The 21,607-nt window shown below is 33.9% G+C and overlaps 1 protein-coding gene across 1 annotated transcript in view; it reads left to right on the top strand.

Annotated features, from left to right (window-relative positions):
• Nucleotides 1–149: 149 nt before the first annotated feature.
• The window catches only part of LOC145259200 (FMRFamide-related neuropeptides-like), a 117,183-nt gene continuing 95,725 nt past the window's right edge, over nt 150–21,607 (top strand). The window contains exon 1 of the mRNA XM_080117029.1: nt 150–846. The gene's annotated coding sequence lies outside the window, so the exon portion shown is untranslated. The remainder of the gene's footprint in view (nt 847–21,607) is intronic.

Raw genomic sequence — 21,607 nt, 5'->3', positions numbered from 1 at the left:
GTATATAAATATATATATGTCTGTGTATGTTGGTGTTTGCATGTGTGTGTGCCATTGTGTGTGTGTGTGTGTGTGTGTGTGTGTGTGTGTGTGTGTGTGTGTGTGTGGTTCTGTGTGCCTGTGTGTGTGTTAAGTTTACTGACTCCCACACTGATGAGCGAGTAAATTGGGGAGGATGGAGGGCGGTGCTGCTGAGATTCCAAAAATGGAAAGAGAAATAGAGAGAGAGGGAAAATAGATAGAGAGTGAGAGAGAGAAAGATGAGAGAGAGCGGGTGGGTTCGTGAGTTAATAAGAAAGAGAGCTTGTAAGAGATAGAAGGGACGGGGAATGGAGAGGGGGGGGCAAGAGCAATAATGAAAGTGAAACTAGCTTTCGTAAGTGAAAGTAGACGCAGGCAAATACGCCTTCAAAAGTGGGAGGACGAAAAAATGGTGGGCTCGTCATCACGTGGCATTCTTCTAACTATAAAAGACGCTGGTGCTCGACGTCGGGATTGCAGATCAAGGAGAAGATCCCAGACTCCAAACCAACGCATCGTCCAAGAGCACAGCAGCACACCGGCTACCCAACCCCCCCCAAAAGGACCCAAACACAAATTACAGAAAAAAAAACAATTAAATAAAAAATATAAACAAAAAAGTAATATTATATTATCAAGGACAGACTCGGAAACACGCGCGTCGACAGTTTTCCGCTAACTTGACGTGGCCCGTCCTTCGCTGTGTTTCGCATTTGCCGGCGGCTTGCCCCACCTATCTTAGAGAGTGTCCCCTACGACTTTGTAGTCGGACCTAAACCAACGTTCCCGTGGGAGCGCCCTTTTACCGTTGGCAGTTATAAAAAGGTAAGTTTTAACACATTTTAATTGTTGCTTTTATTTTCCTTCAAATTGAATGTCTCCAAAGTACTTAGTTTTATTGACACACACTATAGCGAACAATTGTTTTCGTTAGAAGTTCGCATTTAAAAAGAAGAGCATGGCATAAAAATCTTTCTCTTGTTCAAAGTTGTTATTTAATTCTTCAGAATAGTGATGCATATTTAATTCTCCGTGATGTATACTTTTTTCTGTTATAAATTCGCATTTTCGAAAATAATATTCCATTAAAACTTTGGATTTAAAGTCGTACGTTTTTCATTAAAACACTTTTTATATTTGGAAAACTTTTGGAAATAATAAGATTCGGTATTATTTTAATTATTCGGACTACTGTTCTCACCTTGAGTGTAGTTTTCATAACGTTTCGGCCGATATAAACTCCGACCGGCTTCGGGTATATCTCATGCAACTTTCCTGTCGAACTAGGGAATATGCACGAATATCCTAACCTTTTGTGTTGAATTCTTTATTATGGACAATTGTATATATATATATATATATATATATATATATATATATATATATATATATATATATATATGTGTGTGTGTGTGTGTGTCTGTGTGTCTGTGTATTTATATATTTAATATGTATGTCTGTGTTTGTGTACATGCGTATATATATACGAAAATGTATTTATATATATATATATTTATATATGTATATATGTATATATGTGTGTGTGTAAGTGGGTGTTTGCATGTGTGTTTATGTGTGTGTATGTGTGTGTATGTGTGTTTGCCTATATGTGTGTGTGGGGGTTTGTGTGTATGTGTGTGTGTGTTTGTGTGCATATATGTGTGTGTGTATGTCTGTGTGCATATGTGTGTGTGTGAAGTTTCCTGACTCCCACACTGATGAGCGATGTGAACTCCTACCTTCTTCGGGTGTATCTTATACAACTTGTGAAACTTTCGTGTCGAACTCGGAAATCTGCACGGATATCCCAACTAGAACGTTTATTTCTTTAATTCACAGGATTAGCATGCTCTCGATCCGTCAGCCATTATTGAGTATAAGTCCTAAATAATTCGAGATTGTATTTTTAATGTGGATGGTGCTGAGAATTAAATCACCGACCTCTTGAATAATGTAATTTACAACTAAATATACTATGTAGTTCATCCACTACGCCACGGGTTCTTTACGCATTCAGAAGCAAAAAGAAGTTAGGCGGAGTGATATTTGGGCGTCGTCGGTTAAAAGTAAATAGATTATAGTTTAACAAAGAAAAATGCCTACGCTTGTAAAAAACACGAAGAACAATTATTACATGAACATATAAAAATATTTAGATTAAATTACTTTACTATAGATGGTCGCTTTACAAAGGCATTAAAAAATATATAAAAATCACATTTCGAAACGCGAAATAAAGTTGTTTTATTATATTTTATGCGCACTATATGCGAAGTAATCTTGAAAGAAAGTATTGATTTTTTAACAAAGTAATAAAACTTTTGAAGACATTAGCTTTAAACATTTACGAGATTAGTAAAAATATGAACTTACAAATATGTTTGTGTGTACTAAAATATTAAACAGCCTTTATTAATACTGTTTTTATAGATAATAGTAAATATTATATACATATATATAAATATATATCATGTATATATATATACAAATATATACAAATATATATATATATATATATATATATATATATATATATTGATGGAGTTCAAGTATATTATTAAAATAAAGTAAAAAAAAAATTTTTTTTCAAAGGTGGTCTATACGAGTATAGAGCCTTTATATACATTATATAAATAATAATTATATATATATATATATATATTTAAACAGGGACATTTTATATATATATATATATATATATATATATATATATATATATATATATATATATATATACTAGCATGGGTGCCCGGCGTTGCCCAGGTATTTGGAGATGTATGTTGAGCAAAAAAATACGTGGTCAATTTATTTAAGTTTGACCCCTATTAAGACTCCGTACCATTTATTATTTTGGGCTCACATCAAGTTATTAAGTTAGATCCATGTCCAATGAACCTATATCTAAAATTTCAAGTGTTTGGACCCAAAATTGTCGGAGGAGTTTGGTAGAGTTCTCAAAGGTAAAATCGTTGAACTTTGACCCCTTAATCGCAAAATTTCTGGTCGAAAACCGATCACATCGATTTTCCCTAATCTCAGTACCCTGTATATAGATTTTGAGTCTGTAGACTTAAAACTGACAGAGTTATTGCGTAGGGAAATGTACACACAACGACACACAGATCCACAGATACGCGGATAGACAGACACTTTCACTTATATATATATATATATATATATATATATATATATATATATATATATTAGTCAGTCTATGCGGCTACCTATATATCTGTCTGTCTGTCAATCCGTACCACTTTTCCTCTGAAACTACTGTACGGATCTAAAAGCGCATATATATATATATATATATATATATATATATATATACATACTTAAAGACATAGATGAAGAATTATGATTACAAACTTTTTTATATGCATGTACCCAATCAGTATACATGCTCTGAAGCCGAAAACAAGCTTATTAAGCTTGTTTTTTTTAAACAAAATAGACGATATTATTATTAATATTACCTTACAAATGTATATAGTTCTTATATAATATATATAATTGTGTGTGTGTCCGTATGTGTGAATGTATGTGTGTGTGTGTGTGTGTGTGTGTGTGTAATATTTTATGTACGTTTTTGTCAAGGGATTAGACAAAACCTCAGGTATGCTTAGAGAAGTCAGCACACTAGTAAAAAAAAAAATGCCTGAGAAATCCCATCGGTAGTAGCCCCTTACTTAATTAACAACAAACCATCTCTTTCTTAGAGAAGAAGTGGAGCAAGATTTTTTGTGAGGGAGGGGGTACAAAATTATTATATATACCGTACTTTAGGTAATTGCTCCAACTAAAAAAAAAATGTTCTTTATATGCGTTGTTGCCAACTTTAAGCTAATTGGTGCCATTACCCCGGACAGAGCAATTACCCCAAAGTGCGTTATATATATATATATATATATATATATATATATATATATATATATATATATATATATATATATATATATATATATTAGACAACTCATGACTCGTTCAGTCAGTATATGATATATTTAGTTAGGGAATAGTGAATATACAGAAATTATGTATAAAAGTCAAGTAATATACAGAATTAATATATAAACGCACAAAAATTGAATGCAAGCGCGAAAACAAACGTGGCAATCAATGAAAACAATGCGCATTTTCGCACCCGCGTTCCTCTAATTTATATATATATATATATATATATATATATATATATATATATACAAATGTATGTATATATATATATATATATATATATATATATATATATATATATATATATATATATAATTGCATTTTTACCCTAAACAAGACATCGTGCAACTTTCATGTAGGGGTATAGTACGAGTATCAGGGACATAATTTGCAGAGATACTATGTAGGGAGTTGAGGAGCAGGATGTTTTTTTTTTTTTTTTACTTTACATTTGAAGTTCTGCGTGTCAGTACTGTTAGAGAAGCCAGGACCCAGAAGGGAAATCCAAAGTTTAGCAGTCCGAGTGAAGTAACTATTAGAGTAGAAAGCTTTCTGACATTTACTGTTAGTGCTCTCTACTATGTAGGATTATCTCGCCTTTCCTCTCTATGTCTGTATATATATATATATATATATATATATATATATATATATATATATATATATAACTACTTTATTTACTCACATAAACCTAATATACGAAAGTATATATTTTTACGTAAACTTTAAGTATTTACTTCAAAATTGCTCAATACGTAGGTAGAGCTAGTTAGTAATTTATAAAATCTATATGGCGATTAAGCTACACTGAATATTCTGCGTTTCATTCACTATAGGATTCGTCAGGCTTATGCGCATAAGCCTGACGAATCCTATAGTGGATGAAACGCAGAATATTCAGTGTAGCTTAATCGCCATATAGATTTTATAAATTACTATATATATATATATATATATATATATATATATATATATATATATATATATTCATCAGTGTCTATTTTAAGAAAGTTTATTCGAACATGGCACAGCCATATTGCCAGTCCATGTTGTTACCCACTGGTCCACTGCCACTCTCCCATCTGTTGAAGTCGAGAAAGTGGGTGTGATGGCGGATATTAAAAGGTTAATCTTTCGACTTTGGATCATTTATTTCATCCAATCAAAATTCTTGTTTCAATTTTACCCAAACTAATCGAAAACGCGCATACATCTTTCCGAAGTATTTGCAAAATAAAAATTTAAAAAAAAAATGCATTATTTTTAACAATTACAACAAATTTAATGCCTAGAAGTTTTGTGTAGATCTAATCGCACTTTATTCACATTTTTCTTTATTGATTCATTTTTTACAATGTCACTCTAGCATAGGGGTTAGGGTTAGGGTTAGGGTTAGATTCTCGGTAACAGAACATGGCGATGATCAGTAATGGCGGAAATTCGTTTTATTATTGTTGATTATTATTAAGCGGCTCAATATGAGCTTGTTTACATTGAACTTAAAAACAACCATATTATAAGTCAGCTAAGAAACAGTCTCGCGGTATCGTGTCCTACAGATAAGCAGTTTAAAAAAGAAACTTTGTTCACGAAATCTCCGTTTAGCTATAGGTACAAATAGAGGGTAAAATCAATTAGTTGTTGTACCTATTTACAATGCCTCCCCACGGGACAGAGTTAGACACCAGAGTCGTTTTTTAATGTGGAGAAAAGGTACAAAAATAAAAAAAAATTGTCTCACTCGTGAAAGACTGCTCCTCCACCGAAGGAGAACAAGAAATGGAAGTGCAGCATCTGAAGAACAGATGATATTTATTTGCTCCCCCACCGAGCAAATTAGGCACAAGGCCGATTTTTAAAGTGAGGAGTGAAAGGGAGGGGAAAGGGGAAAGGGGACCAGCTCCCGAGAGGTGGGAAATGGGAGCTGGATAGTGATTCGTCAGCTGGACCAAGTAGGGTTACCCCTCCATCGACCAGAAGATTGTCACAAGCGCAATGGTCTTTGCTTGCAGCATCTGAAGAACAGATGCTACACTTTGATCTTGGCCAAAAGGCCAATAGTTGTTGTAGCTAGAGAAGTGTTTACGGAGAAATTTTTTACAAGGGGTGACTCGTTCAGTCAGTTTATGATATATTTAGTTATGGAAGAAAGTTGGGGTTTGTATTACTGTACACATAGATTCGAAAAAGTTGTCAAAAAACAAATATATAACAAATAAATGTTATCAAAGGCAAGATAAGTTACTTTTCTACCAAACTGGATATATTTTTCGTGTTTTCATTCAATATAACATGTTTATTCAGCTCGAAAAGCATACAGTGTTTACCGATGTATTGGAAAATTCAAGATGGCGCCTGACTCTCTCTTTAACACGGTAAGTTTGGAAAAAAGTGTTATGAATAAAAAACTAGACAAAATACTGTTAAAAACTCGCTCAATATATGTTACCGTGAAATAGGTTGACATATATTCGGTGGATTTTTAACAGTATTTTGTATAGTTTTTTATTCATAACACTTTTTTTCCAAACTTACCGTGTTAAAGAGAGAGTCAGGCGCCATCTTGAATTTTCCAATACATCGGTAAACACTGTATGCTTTTCGAGCTGAATAGATATGTTATATTGAATGAAAACACGAAACGTTTCCCAAACTTACCGTGTTAAAGAGAGTCAGGCGCCATCTTGAATTTTCCAATACATCGGTAAACACTGTATGTTTTTCGAGCTGAATAAACATGTTACATTGAATAAAAACACAAAAAATATATCCAGTTTGGTAGAAAAGTAACTTATATTGCCTTTGATAACATTTATTTGTTATATATTAGTTTTTTGACAACTATTTCGAATCTATGTGTACAGTAATACAAACCCGAAAGTTGTCTTTTAGTTTACGTATCGCTTCTTTAATTTTCGCATTTAGTCCTCACGTTCCATAGTTAGTCGAACACCTATCGTCGTTTCGTTAAACACATGAAAGTTAGAATTGATTATTTTATAATGTTTTACATTACCCTCTTTGACCTTAAGATGAGAGTATAGTACCTGTTCTTTATGTAAAATCAAAATAAACTCATTTTTTTTGAACCGGCGAATGTTAACTGCGAGACATCAAATTGTTATGAAATGATTCTTAGCTAGTTGAATAAACGAGTCCTGTCCGGTTGTATATGTGAGAGAACCTCCAAAGAAACCCACTTCCTCATATTTATTTTGCTCTTGGCCACCCTCAAATGTTGGCTCTATCTTGAAGGACACCATCAATCTCCATATTGCACGGCGATCTTTTTTTTTTATTAATTGTATGCCTCCACTTAGCTTCCACTCCAATTTAGAGCTTGACCTGAGTGATTTAGGTTGACCCGAAAAACACTATGTCGTCCGAAACTAATCTGCTTTATTATCATTTTGTTTGGTTCTTTGTTTTTCGTTTTTTTTTTTTAATGTTTGTAGATCATCCCTCTCTTTATCATTACTCTTCTATCTATCTATATCTATACCTATATCTATCTATATCTATATCCACATCTACTCTGATGAGTCGTAGACGAGGAAACACGTGTCAGTGTATAATTATATTTTAAAAACAATATATATGCCGCTCCACATGTGGGGGTACAAAACTGGTTAAAGGGAAAATTATTGCCAACTCGCATTTATATATATATATATATATATATATATATATATATATATATATATATATATAGGTGACTCCCCCCCCTCACAAAACGGGCTCCAACTCTAATTAGGCCCTGTTTCTTAGTGTTTTGTCCGAATTAAATGAAACATTGGTCATAACTAGTTTATTATATTCAAAACATCACATCAAAACACTAGGGTATTTGGCCTTTTTTTCTCCGTTCTACAGCATATGTTCTAGATGGCCTCCATTTAGCTTTTGTTTTTTTTTTGGGGGGGGTCACCCTGTATATATATATATATATATATATATATATATATATATATATATATATATATATATATATATATATAAATTTCATTGAAACTATTGGGGATCTTTTAAGTAAGTTTAAAACTATGAAGTGGATGCGGTATTTTGGTGAAAGAACCCAGCTAAAGGTAAACAAAAGGAATTTTATAGAGCAAAAAGGATGACATTCGACCCTTGATCTCCTAAAATCAACCAGAGCTGAATTCCTGCGTCGAATGGACATTTTGTGGTTCTTTTTTGACAAGTAAATTTTGTGGTTCTTTTTTGACAAGTAAATTTTGTGGTTCTTTTTCGACAAGTAAATGTTTTTTTTTAGATCGGAGCAAAGTGTATCATCTCTTGTGATACTACACTTCAAATTTTCTGCCTTCGATCAGTAGAAAAAGAAATCCTTCTAGACTGGGACACATTTTTGCCATCATCCAGAGTGTTCCTGTTGAGTTTGGTTAAAGTCTCCCCTATAAAAACGACTTGGTGTCGACTCAGCCATCGTAGTGAGACGAATAGTTAGTGATTTGAACTCAATATATTTTTTTATTACTTTTTTTGAAAAGCATAACGAGCAATTATAGAAAGCCACAGTAAACAATCTTTGTTCTGTAAATTTAATTAGTGATTACACAAACTGATGACGCCATTCATTTTTTTTTTTTTTTACATGGTAGCCACCACTTATCAAGGCCCGGAGTCACTCGGGGATAAGGGTTATTGCGTGTACAGTAATCAATGGGAAAATATCGTAGTAATCGTTAGTAATGGAGATTAGAAAAAGTGTCTTGCTTAAGGGGGCGGTTTATCAGGAATTTGTTTATGTTGGACTTGAAGACATCCAAGTTGTAGTCAGGTGGGAAACAGGTAAACGGAAGAGAGTTCCACAGGCGTGCACTTCTAAGAAAGAAGTTTTGTTCATGAAATCTACGTTTTGATTTAGGCACAGATAAAAAATGGGGAAAATTATTGACAGTGGCTTCAGCTATGATGTCTCCCTATTTGTGGCGCTATCCAGTGTGCAAATGGGACAACCAACCAAACAAAGAAACAACACAAACAGAAGTTTTGCCTGTTTATGTACTAAACGAATTAGCGCTTATCAAGGAACAAAGCCACTCGAGAATAAGAGTTATTGTGTCAGGTGGACGATGAGACGACATAGTGAGGATTGACAACGATCGTCAATATTGGGCAGAATTTTATTATTCAAAAGAACGGCTCAAGAAGAATTTGTTTATATTGGACTTGAAAACTAGCATATTGTAGTCGACTAGAAAGTTATCTTTTAGTTTACGTATCGCTTCTTTAATCTTCGCATTTAGTTCTCACGTTCCATGGGCGATGTTTCTGGTAAAGTTGGAGCAACTGTTGTTTTCTTGGTCGGAATATATCCATCTATCGCTTATCGTTGGCTAATATTTTTAGCTTGAAGTAGCATTTCCTATTTTTAGCTTCTTACATCAAATGGCTTCATGTTTTGTCAAAAGTGATTTCATTAAAACACATACACACATAAACATTGCTTGTAGAAGTTCTGTTTAGTTCAAGGGAGTCAGTCCCGTAGTAGTGTGTTCCACGGACGGATAGTTCTTGAAAAGAAACTTTGTTCATGTATTCTCTTTTAATTTCCGGTTGCATTTTTTAACAGTGCCCAAATACTCTTAGCACATTTGGATTTAGTTTTATGCTTTGCTTCGCATTTTCCCCCTTCTTTATCTCTAGTAGTGCAGAATTTTCTATTTCGAAACAAAATTCAATATTCATGAAAGTTTAGTCTAGGTTTAGCTACCTAGTGGAAGGAATAAAATAATTCACAGTGGTTGTGAAAAAACGAATGTTTTTTTTTGTATTGTAGTAACGTAGACAAAGATACGCCATCTTCACCCAGAAGTTACGGCTGCAGCTGCTGATTTAAACCAAGAACGTTATTATGATGTCATCATATACCATACCCTTCTCTCTATTCCGCACTTTTTTACCTCATTTTTCTTTCTCCTAATTATTTATGTCATTCATCTCCTGTAACAGAGCGAAATAAGAAACAAAGACTATAAAGAAAAATATGTACCAGACAATAGAGCACGTTCGAGAGCACATCCGCGAGCACATTCAAGAACATGTTCGAAACGACATTCGCGATGACAGAAATCAGAGAAAGAGCACGTTTGGGTTTAATTCGGGAAAGTACCAGGAAATAAATGTAATTTTTACACAGTAATCACCACTTATGAAGGCTCGGGGGCCACTCGAGGATAAGGGTTAATGGGTATACATTAGCCAATGTGATTATAGCGTAGTAAACATAAGTAGTCGGAATTACTTAGGAGGACGGTTCCTCAAGAACTTGTTTACGTTAGACTTGAAGACAATCAGGTTCTTAGAACTGCACGCCTGTGGAACTCTGTTTCATATGCCTGCTTCCCACCTGACTACAACCTGGATGTCTTCAAGTCCAACGTTAACAAATTCCTAATGAACCACCCCCTTAGGTAAACACTTCATCAAATCTCCACACTAACGTAATGTACTTGCAATAACCCTTATCCCTGAGTGGCTTTCGGGCCTTGATAAGTGGTGATCACTGTGTAAAAAAAAAAAAAAAGTCAGCTGGAAAGCAGGCAAACGGAAGAGAGTTCCACAGGCGTGCAGTTCTAAGAAAGAAGCTTTGTTCATGGAATCTACATTTAGGTTTAGGCACAGATAAAGAGTGCGGGAAATTATTGATAGTGGTGTTGGCTAGATGAGTGTTTTTCATGAAAGTTTGGCGAGGGGGGAGCATATTACAAACAAAATACAGTTATTACTTGTCGTATATTCCTTGACACGTAATCTGCTACAACGTGCGGATCCTGTGTATATATGAGCATCGTTACACTTCTACATATACTTATTTTGTTTTGTTTTTTCATTCGTCTCCTTTTAACGCGTTTCGCACTTCCGCTCGCAATCTGTAATATTCATGGCCAGCACGCATTTAAGCACGGTGGCCAGCAAGATAAAAGCATCAGAGTTTTTAAGTATATAATTTGATTTGGTTTAATTGGGGTTTTTTTTTTACGGCATACCAATCTATTTTCAGGTTAATTAATACCAAATCCGATCATTTTGATAAAAGTGTATGGGTAGAGGTTTTTTGGTCCCCCGACAACAGGAGGGTAAATCTGTAAATTCACCCTTGTCCGTTCGTCCGTTCGTCTGTCTGCACTTCTCTCAATAACTACGCACTAATATTCATCTTCATATATTATGAAATACGTCTCAATCAGTAAAGTTAAAAATAAATAAACTAGAGTAAAACGCATCTAAACATATTAACTGATATTTAACAGTTTTAGAAACCATACAATAAGCAGAAAAAGCAAGTAACGCAAGTTGTATTTAGTACAAAAATGTGGGCGGAAGTCTTTCGTGAAATATAGACACTTCCGATTTTTAGATATTAGGCATCAATTTCTTTGGAGAATATTAAAGAGTTGTGTAGGATAGTGTAATGACATAATCTCCCATTTGAAAAGTCATATATTTCAGATCTCTTTTAAATTTGATCCATGGTCAACTTTTAACTGATTCTTGAAAAGTTCAAAGGTAAACGGAAAACAGTGAGCAGGAAGAGAGTTCCTCGACCTTGCAGTCCTTGGAAAGAAGCTACTGGAATAGGAAGCTGCAGTACAATGAGGTATTAACACAAAGAAGTTGATGGAGACCTTTTGACTAACGAGTCAAACGAGCTGGAACAAAAGAGAAAAAAAAGGAACAAATCAGACAATTCTGAGAAACACATGCTATAATAATAATTGTAGAAAAGACTGAGACTAGCAACATCACGTCTGTGTGTGAGAGAGAGAGAGAGAGGTTACAGTGAAGAAAAAAGTGTGAATCAGAACGAGCAATGAATTTAATAAATGAACTCCAAGATCCAATAAGTTTCACAGTTGATTTCTCATTGATAGTAGAGTCATCCATAAAAATATAAGGAGAAAAAGGGACACGTCTACGATTGAAGGACAACAGTTGAGTCTTAATAGGATTAAAACAACACATAACAAACGTAGCCACACGTATGCTCATATGTTACAGGAGCTTATTTTACGAGGACGTTTGTCATCATAAGTAATTTCACTTCATTTTAAAGCCTGATTCAAGACAAAATTAATGGCACTCATTTCTCTAAAAATAAAATGACACACGTTTGACTAGAGATTACAATACTAATAGGAAACCACGACTAAATGACTCCACCTATTTTCTAATTATGTTTTCCTCTCCTCTATAATAAAGAGTAACGAATACAAATATTTATATATAAGGCAGATTGATTACACACATATATATGTGTGTGTGTGTGTGTGTGTGTGTGTGTGTGTGAGAGAGAGAGAGAGAGAGAGAGAGAGAGAGAGAGAGAGAGAGAGAACACTAATGGAAGTAGTATTCTGACGAAATGGAGAGATGAAAAATGAACAAACCAAGTCATGTTTCCCTCAACGTTACGTCTTTATTGGATAATTAAAATGAAGAAAAATAAAATAGCAGGGTATTTTGTTTTCTCACCCTGATTTATAATATAACCCAGCTTCTAGATCAATTACGAAATATTTATTTAATTTTAATTTATTCTGAAGATTCCCTTAAGCTTAAGTTGTATATTTCAGACATTTTCTTGGATCTTAAGCATGTAATCGTTATTAATCAAAATTGGAATACGGCTGTGTACCATTATTATTTGAGTTTTTTTTTTTTTTTTTAATAGGACATACTAGTTGTGCAAAATTCTTTGATTAATTTTACGAAAATAAAGAAAACATTATGCTTTTTCAGTGTTCTCGCAAATATTCACTTTTATATAATACTAGCAGGCTGTCCGGCATTGCCCGGTTGTAAAATACGCATAAATGTTATATTTTAATTAATACAGAAACTGAGACATGTGCATGCGAGTATTATGTTTTTTTTTTTTTTCTAAACCGTTCACTTCTTAGTAAAAAAAAATATATATAGATACTCGAGCTGAGGCTGAAACAGAAACCAGCGAGTCAAGTACGATAACCATTAAACCAGCGTGACACGTTCTTTAAAGGTGTTTTCAAACTATTTATTCTTAACATAAATAATCTATAATGTGAACTATTCACGCATGCACATTCGTGAAACAGCAAACAGATCAATGTCCGATGACCACAACGTACTAAGTTTTCAATTTTTACCTTTTAGCAGCGGATTAAAAAGTTTTCACATGTCTGAATATCCTATATACTAAATTTCAAGTCTGTATATAAAAAATCGTTGCGTGTATCAGATGAGAAGTGTCCTCCTACACAGTCTCATGTTTATAGATATACTAGATAATGTCTCAATCAGTAAAGTGACTTATAAGAGATGCAAAAGAAAAGAAATCGTCCCAAACTGGGATGTTAAAATAAAAAGAAAACGGAAAAATAAGCAAACTTATCAATTGATATTGTAAGCAGAGAGAAAAAAAAAACTAATAAAATGTCTGATTATGGGAATAGAGTAAACTATGTCTTTCCGCACTCATTTTAAAGAAACGGTGTTGCCGGACATGCTTTTTGCTTTCCCCTTTCCCTAAACAATATAAATAACTTTATCCGTCAGTTTTTTTAATTGCTGATTCTTATGTGACGGGTTTTATTGATATATTTCTATACGAATAAGTATATTTTACACACATCGACCCAACACGTTGTCAGAGAGTAGATCTCAAGGAACATAGGACAAGTAATAACCTGACTCTATTTTTTTTTGTAACAACATTTATTGCCTCATTCTCTCGCCACGCGAGTATTCTCGTTACAACCGTGACATCATCCACGTCTCTACAGTGATCTCTTTCTCCTTTGGGTATTTGCGCATGTGTGGTAGCGTGCTGAAATAATAACGTTATTTTTGTGAAAGCCATTCTTAGCATGAGGAGAGAAGGGTGTTTTGTAACCATTCTGCACTTCACCCTAATAATTTAATAAAAAAAAAGATATCGTAAAACTTGAATTTAACCTAAAAATAACTATTTAAAAATAGCGCGGTACTAAAAATGCCTAAGAACCTTCCTTGTTATAGTCATTTTCTTTTCCCTAACCGTGACGTCATTTCGTACACAACTCGGTTTGCAAATACACATTATTATTATCAAATAGTCATCCGTCTGGTACTAACCATGTTCAACAATGTTTAACTTTGATGATCTAAAGAGAACCGATGTGTCAACGTGATTCAGTAGTCAGTGATCGACTATAGTCAAGGTGGATCCAAAGGCTCCCTTTTCATTAGATGCTCCACCGAGGTTTGGAAAATGCGCCATTCCATTCCACTAATTACTCCACTTAATCTTGACCTCTCCTTATAGGGCGGAGTGTTTAGCAAAAAAAAAAAAACATCAAATAACATTTGAAGTGTGGCATGAATAAATAAACATACTATGATTACACTCTGCTTATCATTAAATACTTTTTAACAACCATGAGTTTCAATAAATTTGCATCTAGGAAACCAAAGCGATACAATCATAATATAGAAAGAGAGCGAGAGAGAGCGAGAGAGAGAAAAGAAACAAACCAAGTTATGTGTTCATCAAAATGAAAATATAATTTTGCTGTGAAAAAAAAAACTTAAATATTGTACTTGTATTTTATTTTATTAATTTCATTCATCCAGAAAATGTCTTACAATAAAGACGAAACGTTGATTGACTACATATTTTGATTGTTTTTTTTTTTTAATCTCTGTCTCGTCGAAATACAATTTCCATTATTCTCCTCATATATATATATATATATATATATATATATATATATATATATATGAGGAGAATAATGGAAATTGTATTGTAAGTATTCCCAAAGAATTATATATATATATATATATATATATATATATATATATATATATATACACATACATACATATATATATACATATATATATGCATATATATATATGTATATATATATATATATATATAATTCCTTGAAATAATACTTACAATACAATTTCCATTATTCTCCTCATATATATATATATATATATATATATATATATATTTCCTTGGGATAATACACATTAATAAATTACATAAAGTTTTCTTTTAGGTAGCTCAACAGTGCAATATTAGAGCTTTGAATATTTTTCTTAAAGATACCAAGTTAAACAGAAATAGACATGTAAATATTTACTCATTTGGAACATGTTAGCCTTTTATTGGCAATCCATTGCGTACAATTGATTAAGCCTCTCGCCTACAATTGCATAACTGTTCATCATTTATAATTTTTGAGCAACTAGTCTTCATCAGCGCGAGGGAAAAATAAAACAATTTTTTTTTTAAGTTTCACATTCCACGCATAGAAATTTTCTTATTGACAAAGCGGATATTCACACACACACACACACACACACACACACACACACACACACACACACACACATATATATATATAAAGTATCAAACAAGCTTATCTACATTTTAGATTTAACACACTTGCTTGCCAATGTTACATATATAGAGAGAGAGGGAGAGAGAGAAAGAAAGAGAGAGAAAGAAAGAGACAGACAGACAGACAGACTAACAGACTGAGAAAAATAAAGATTAAAAAGGAATATACTAATTTATGTGTTCATCAACGTTTCGTCTTTGTTGTAAAACTTTTTCTGGATGAATAAAATTAAGAAAATAAAATACCCTGTCATTTTATTTTCTTCATTTTAATTATCCGGAAGAAGTCTTACAATAAAGACGTAACTTTGAGGGAAACATGACTTGGTTTGTTCATTTTTCATCTCTTTATCTCGTCGGAATACTATTTCGATTATTCTCATTTCTCTCTCTCTCTCTCTCTCTCTCTCTCTCTCTCTCACACACACACACACACACACACACACACACACATATATGTGTGTGCAATCAATCTGCACTATATATAAATATTTGTGCGTGTGTGTAATTTAGTATTCGTTGCTCTTTATTATAGAGGAGAGGAAAACATAATTAGAAAATAGGTGGAGTCATTTAGTCGTGGTTTCCTATTAGTATTGTAATCTCTAGTCAAACGTGTGTCATTTTATTTTTAGAGAAATGAGTGCCATTAATTTCGTCTTGAATCAGGCTTTAAAATGAAGTGACATTACTTATGATGACAAACGTCCTCATAAAATAAGCTCCTATAACCATATGAGTATGCGTTAAGCTGTGTTCGTTATGTGTTGTTTTTGTCTGATGGGTCATCGATTATCAAGGTTTTGCGGAAAGTGTACTTGAAGATACGAGGTAAATAGATTGTTAGTTGGACGATTATTGCCAATCGAAAAGATGGAAATAATAAGTGGAATCGGCGCAGGATTATTTTATATGGATAGATTATCCAAGAGGACGGCTCACAAGTATTTGTTTTCATCAGATTTGAAGACAGCCATGTTGTAGTTGGTTGGGAAGCAGACTCGTGTTATTGTGTTATTTTGTTTCAAATATGAGGTGATCTAGGAAAGTGACTGTTTTCATAAAAGTATCGATTGTTTTTGTACAGAGAGAAATATATGCATGTTGGCATTCACCCGAGGTGGGTTGAACTGGTTTCATCTAGAGGAGAAATATTCTAGGAAATATAAAATTCGTCAGTGGTCCCCAGTCGGATTCATATTTCCTTCAAAGAAGATGACGACTTTAGGATTTTGCAGTTCAAGCAGGGAGCTGTTGATTTCCTTCTTCATACAGCGCCTGGTATCACGCATTTTCTACAGGCCAAAGTCAAGGTTTCTTAACTTCGTTTGATGATTTAACGAGAAGAGCTCTGTGAACTGGATTATGTCATATATATATATATATATATATATATATATATATATATATATATATATATATAGAGAGAGAGAGAGAGAGAGAGAGAGAGAGAGAGAGAGAGAGAAAGAGATGGTGAGATAGAACGAGCGAAAGAGAACTAGTCGAAGGAGAGATAGGTTAAAGTTAGTTTTGTTGATTTAGCTAGGAGAGTTATTGCTGTGAATGTTTTATAGAGCTTGCGTATTATTTGGGGTAATATTCTCTTTATAGTTAAGTGAGAAATATTTTGCCTAATGCATAGGGTTACGCACGTATAATTGATATGGTTAGACTCTCTCGTCTGGTATAAGGCAAAGGGCCGATTGGTTCAGTTCATCACATAATATCGTCGGATTTGCAGTTAGATGTCAGTCAGAGTGGAAAAGTTTGTGAGAAAATAACTTGATTTGACATCTTGCTAGATCCAGTTTTCTTCTAAACATAGTCACAACTTGAACATAAATAAAGTGTGTGTTTCATTCTCTACGAGTGAATTCTTTCTATTTTAATACGAGAGTCGTGAGGCACAATTCAACAATAAAATCGCGTCCGTTCACTTTAGAGATTGCGGAAAACGTTTTCTTCTAATAACTTTTTTTTTTACGTCGGACAGTTTGGAACTTTCTCCTGTTTCATCGACTATACAAACACGGAAAACTTTAACTATAATGTGAACAAACATCTTCCTGTCTAATTCCCCATTTACGCTGTCCCTTATAAATCTGGCCCAAATCAAGGTTGCCATCTATCTGTATTTAAAACTAAACGAAAATTCCATGAGAAAAGGTTTATTCCTTGAACTACTCGTCCGTAGAACATAATACCACGGGGCTACTTCCCAGATGAATATAACATGACCGTTTTTTATTCCAATGTAAACAAGTTTTTATTAGGTTGGTGCAAAAATAATGTCGTTTTATGTATGTTGTATATATATATATATATATATATATATATATATATATATATATACAACATACATAAATATATATATATATAGGTGAACGTCAAAAACATTATTTTTGCATCAATATGCTTAATATTAAGCCGCTCTATATAATAATAACATTTACCAATTTCCATAATTAATGTTCATAGCAGTGTTGTCTAATTGATCACCTGCCATTTATTAACCTTTCTCTTCGAGTAACTATTGGGCTCTGATAAGTGGTGAATACCTTATATAAGAACGTGTTATTTGGGGTTAAGAAATATATGACAGAATCAAACAAGTTTTACATAAATTTTATTTTACAAGTGTTCGGCTTTTTTTGTGTGTGTGTTTTATTTTTCTTGTTTCAAGGATTGTCTAACTGATCATTTGGCATTCATTGACCCAGCTCTTATAAATGGTGAACCCGTTTAAAAAAAATGTTTTTTCTTGTTTTACGGATTGTATGGTGCAACGGACTCTACACCAAATCTTACTTGCAGACTAATCCCACGATTACAGAATATCCGGGGGCTCTTCTTAGAATTTTTACTGTTTTCTTTATTGCCCCAAGTTGTACTTCATGGACACTTGAAGCGCCAGGGATGGATGCCAGGTCGATTACAAGGTCCCTCTCCATCAGACCTGTTGCACCGAATACTACTGGTATTATACGTATTTGGTTTAGCCGCCATGTTGTTCTGAAGTCATTTTCGAGAGCGCCATATTTTGTTATTTAATGTAGTTGTTGATATCTTATCAGATTCCAAAGCAGTTTCGGTTCAATTAGTGGGACCAGCTTGAGTACATGGTTTCATCTTACGTCCTAAGATCGAGCACTGTTTCCGCATCTAGGAAAGAAGATGATAAGTGTACCATTTCGACATGGTACAAAAGTCGACTTCGAAATGTAGTGGGTGAGGGCCTTTTCTTCTCCCTACACCCTCTTTCACACAGAAAAGACATGGCTAGTCTTTTTTTATTCTATCGTTTTTCTTATCGTAGTTGCTGGACTAAGCTTCAATCTATGTAAAATATTCACAACCAAAACTCGTCTACCTACAACCATTATCAATAGTTTCTGTCTGTCTGTCTGTCTGTCTGTCTGTCTGTCTGTCTCTCTCTCTCTCTCTCTCTCTCTCTCTCTCTCTACTTAAAACTTAACGAAACTTCCATGAACAAAGTTTGCATTTCTAGAACTACTCGCCTGTGGAAAACAATACCGCTAAGCTATTTCTCGGCTGGCTATAACATAGTCGTTTTCAAGTCTCACTGTCCATATGACACTTATTTTTTTATAAAGGAGTCACCACTTATCAAGGCTCTAATGCCACTCGAGGATAAGGGGTAATGGGTGTAAGGTGGTGATGTAGCAATTTTTAATAGTGTAATTTGGGTACAGTTTGAATATTTAAGGGGGACAGTTCAACAAGGACGTGTTTGCATTAGACTTGGAGAAGACCATGGAAGCTACGCGACTGAGCTTTATCCACGGTCCCCCCATTATAGAACATAGATATTAGCAGATACTTGTATAGTTACAAGAACTGTCAACAATTGAACTTATTTTCATCTGTGCTTATAACTAAACGAAAATTCCATGAACAAAATTTTTTTCCTAGAATACTCCGTCTTACGGCATAACAACACTTTTAGGGACAGTTAATGCCCAATCTGGTCATTTCAGTAACAACTTGTATACTTCAAACGTTGTATATCCTCAGACATTTATTCATGGTGTTTAGTTTGGTTGTTTTGTAAATGAACATTATTGGTGTTGTTTTTGCTTTACAAAACACGATTTGAAAGCGAAAGGTAAAAAAAAAACTATAACACCAATATTTGGTTCAAGTTTGGTCAGAAAACCAGTATCTTCAAACAGCCTGATCTGATAGCAATAGGATTCCCCCTAGGCGGAAGTATCTAGGGAATATCAAATTTACTTTATTTGGCTGTATATGAGTTCTAACCTTGATTGAAATCAGACTGTTCCTTCTTTAATAAGATTTTTTCGATTATCGATTATTGATGCTTATCGGAGGCATTCTTATATAAAACCCATCTAAGAACACTCCCAGACACACAAAGCACAATTGTATGAATTTTTAAAAAAAATCGGCCTAGCTGTTTCGGGGTTCATAGGGAACGAACTCAAGCACACACATGGAGACAAATTCTTTTTATATATAAGTAGTGATTTAACGATGTTAGCCATGTTGATACTAAACTAGTTACTGGTTAGATATTCTTTTATGGAACCATGTAAAGCATCGGGGAGTAGTTGTCAGGCTTTATTTATATTTCGATTTTCTTAGAAGTTTTGGATAAAGATTAACAGTCTGTGTTCAAATCCTAATTCTTGAATATTTATAATAACTCCATCCTGGTATATATTATTGAATTAATTTCGAATTCTTTTTAAGATGAGTTATTTGTATAGTTTATTTTATTTAATTATTTGTGGACTTTTATCCTCATCTTCTGGTTGTTGATGAGCTTAATAGTCCACAAATAATTAAAATAAAATAAATCATACAAATTACACATCTACAAAAAGAAGGTTCTGGATATGACCTTTAACTATATCCGATGCTGAGGCTCCAGCTTGTGGGCTTTGGGGAGTGTGGAGCCACCCTTTAATTGCCATTGCTCCCAGGTCCACTCTGACCATGAGTGGTAGTACCTGTTAGGGTCCCAACTATGGGTTAAATAGAAACTGACTTGAAAAAACATATTCTACTAAAAAGCTTTTCTTCCAAATCACTGGATTCGGCATTAAATAACCTGAAAAGGGTTGATATGCCGTAAAACAAAACAACCAACTAACCAACCTCAAAAAGAATTACAAATTAATTCAATAATATAACACTCAATATGGATTCGACAATAGAAGAACAAAATATAAAAATGTGGATTTATAAGACCAAAACAGCCAACCTTGATTGCCCTTCGTTGCCCGTAGGGCAGTGGATAGAGGTGCAAAATACCTACGATTCCAGATGAGTATTGTCTGAAGGTAGTGGTTTCAATCCCACCAAAAGCCGGTCAGAGAATCAGTTGGCCAAACCGTGGTGGAACGCAGTAGGTGCAGTTGGGAGATTCGACATTCCTATCCCGTCGCGGTTAACCATTTGACGAAGACCAGAGAAATAATTGGCTGAAACGTCGTGAATGCAATAACTAGGAGAAGAAGGATAATAGTCTGCGAATAATTGGATAAACTACATCCATACTGGTAGTTTAATATCCGTGCTGTTGTTAGTTTCTAGCATTATGTCATCCTTTTGGCTACATATGGGCTCTTATTATAGTATGATCCTCCCAGGCATTACCGCCTTTTTTATTTGGTGGCGGAAGTAGTTTAATATCTCACATGTTGTCACGTGAACATTCTTTCGAGTATCGTTTACTCTTTTTTTAAGGAGTAGTATAGTATATATTTGTTTGTTATTATATCATACACCCAAGCATTACAGTTTCCGTTTTTTATTGGATTCCTACAGTAAAAAGGAGACTGTAATGCCAGGGAAAATGATATCGTAATGACAGAACCGATACTACAGCGTTACTAGGTTTATATTTGCTCTGTTGGTATGGAAGCATTCTTTTATATATAACCGTCTCCTTTTGGTGGGATACTGTAGTATATATCCATTTGTCAAGATACCATTCTCCCAGGCATTATGCCTTCATTTGTTTAAGGGGAAATGTTTAAGAAAACATACCATTGGTAGAATAAACCATGAAATCAATTCAGTATATGAAGCAATCGAGATAAACTCACAAATCCACGCGATGAACGTGGGCTTCGATGGTGAAATATCATTTACAGGATTGCATTTCAATTCTCTTCGAATGAATAAAGAAGCTTTTTATTCAAGGTCTGACTTTTGATTTACACAATTCCAATAATCGTGATCCAAATAAAT

Source organism: Euprymna scolopes, chromosome 34 (assembly GCF_053919585.1).
Source record: "Euprymna scolopes isolate OS-2025 chromosome 34, ASM5391958v1, whole genome shotgun sequence".
NCBI lineage: Eukaryota > Metazoa > Mollusca > Cephalopoda > Sepiida > Sepiolidae > Euprymna > Euprymna scolopes.
This window is presented reverse-complemented; position numbering and strand designations above follow the sequence as displayed.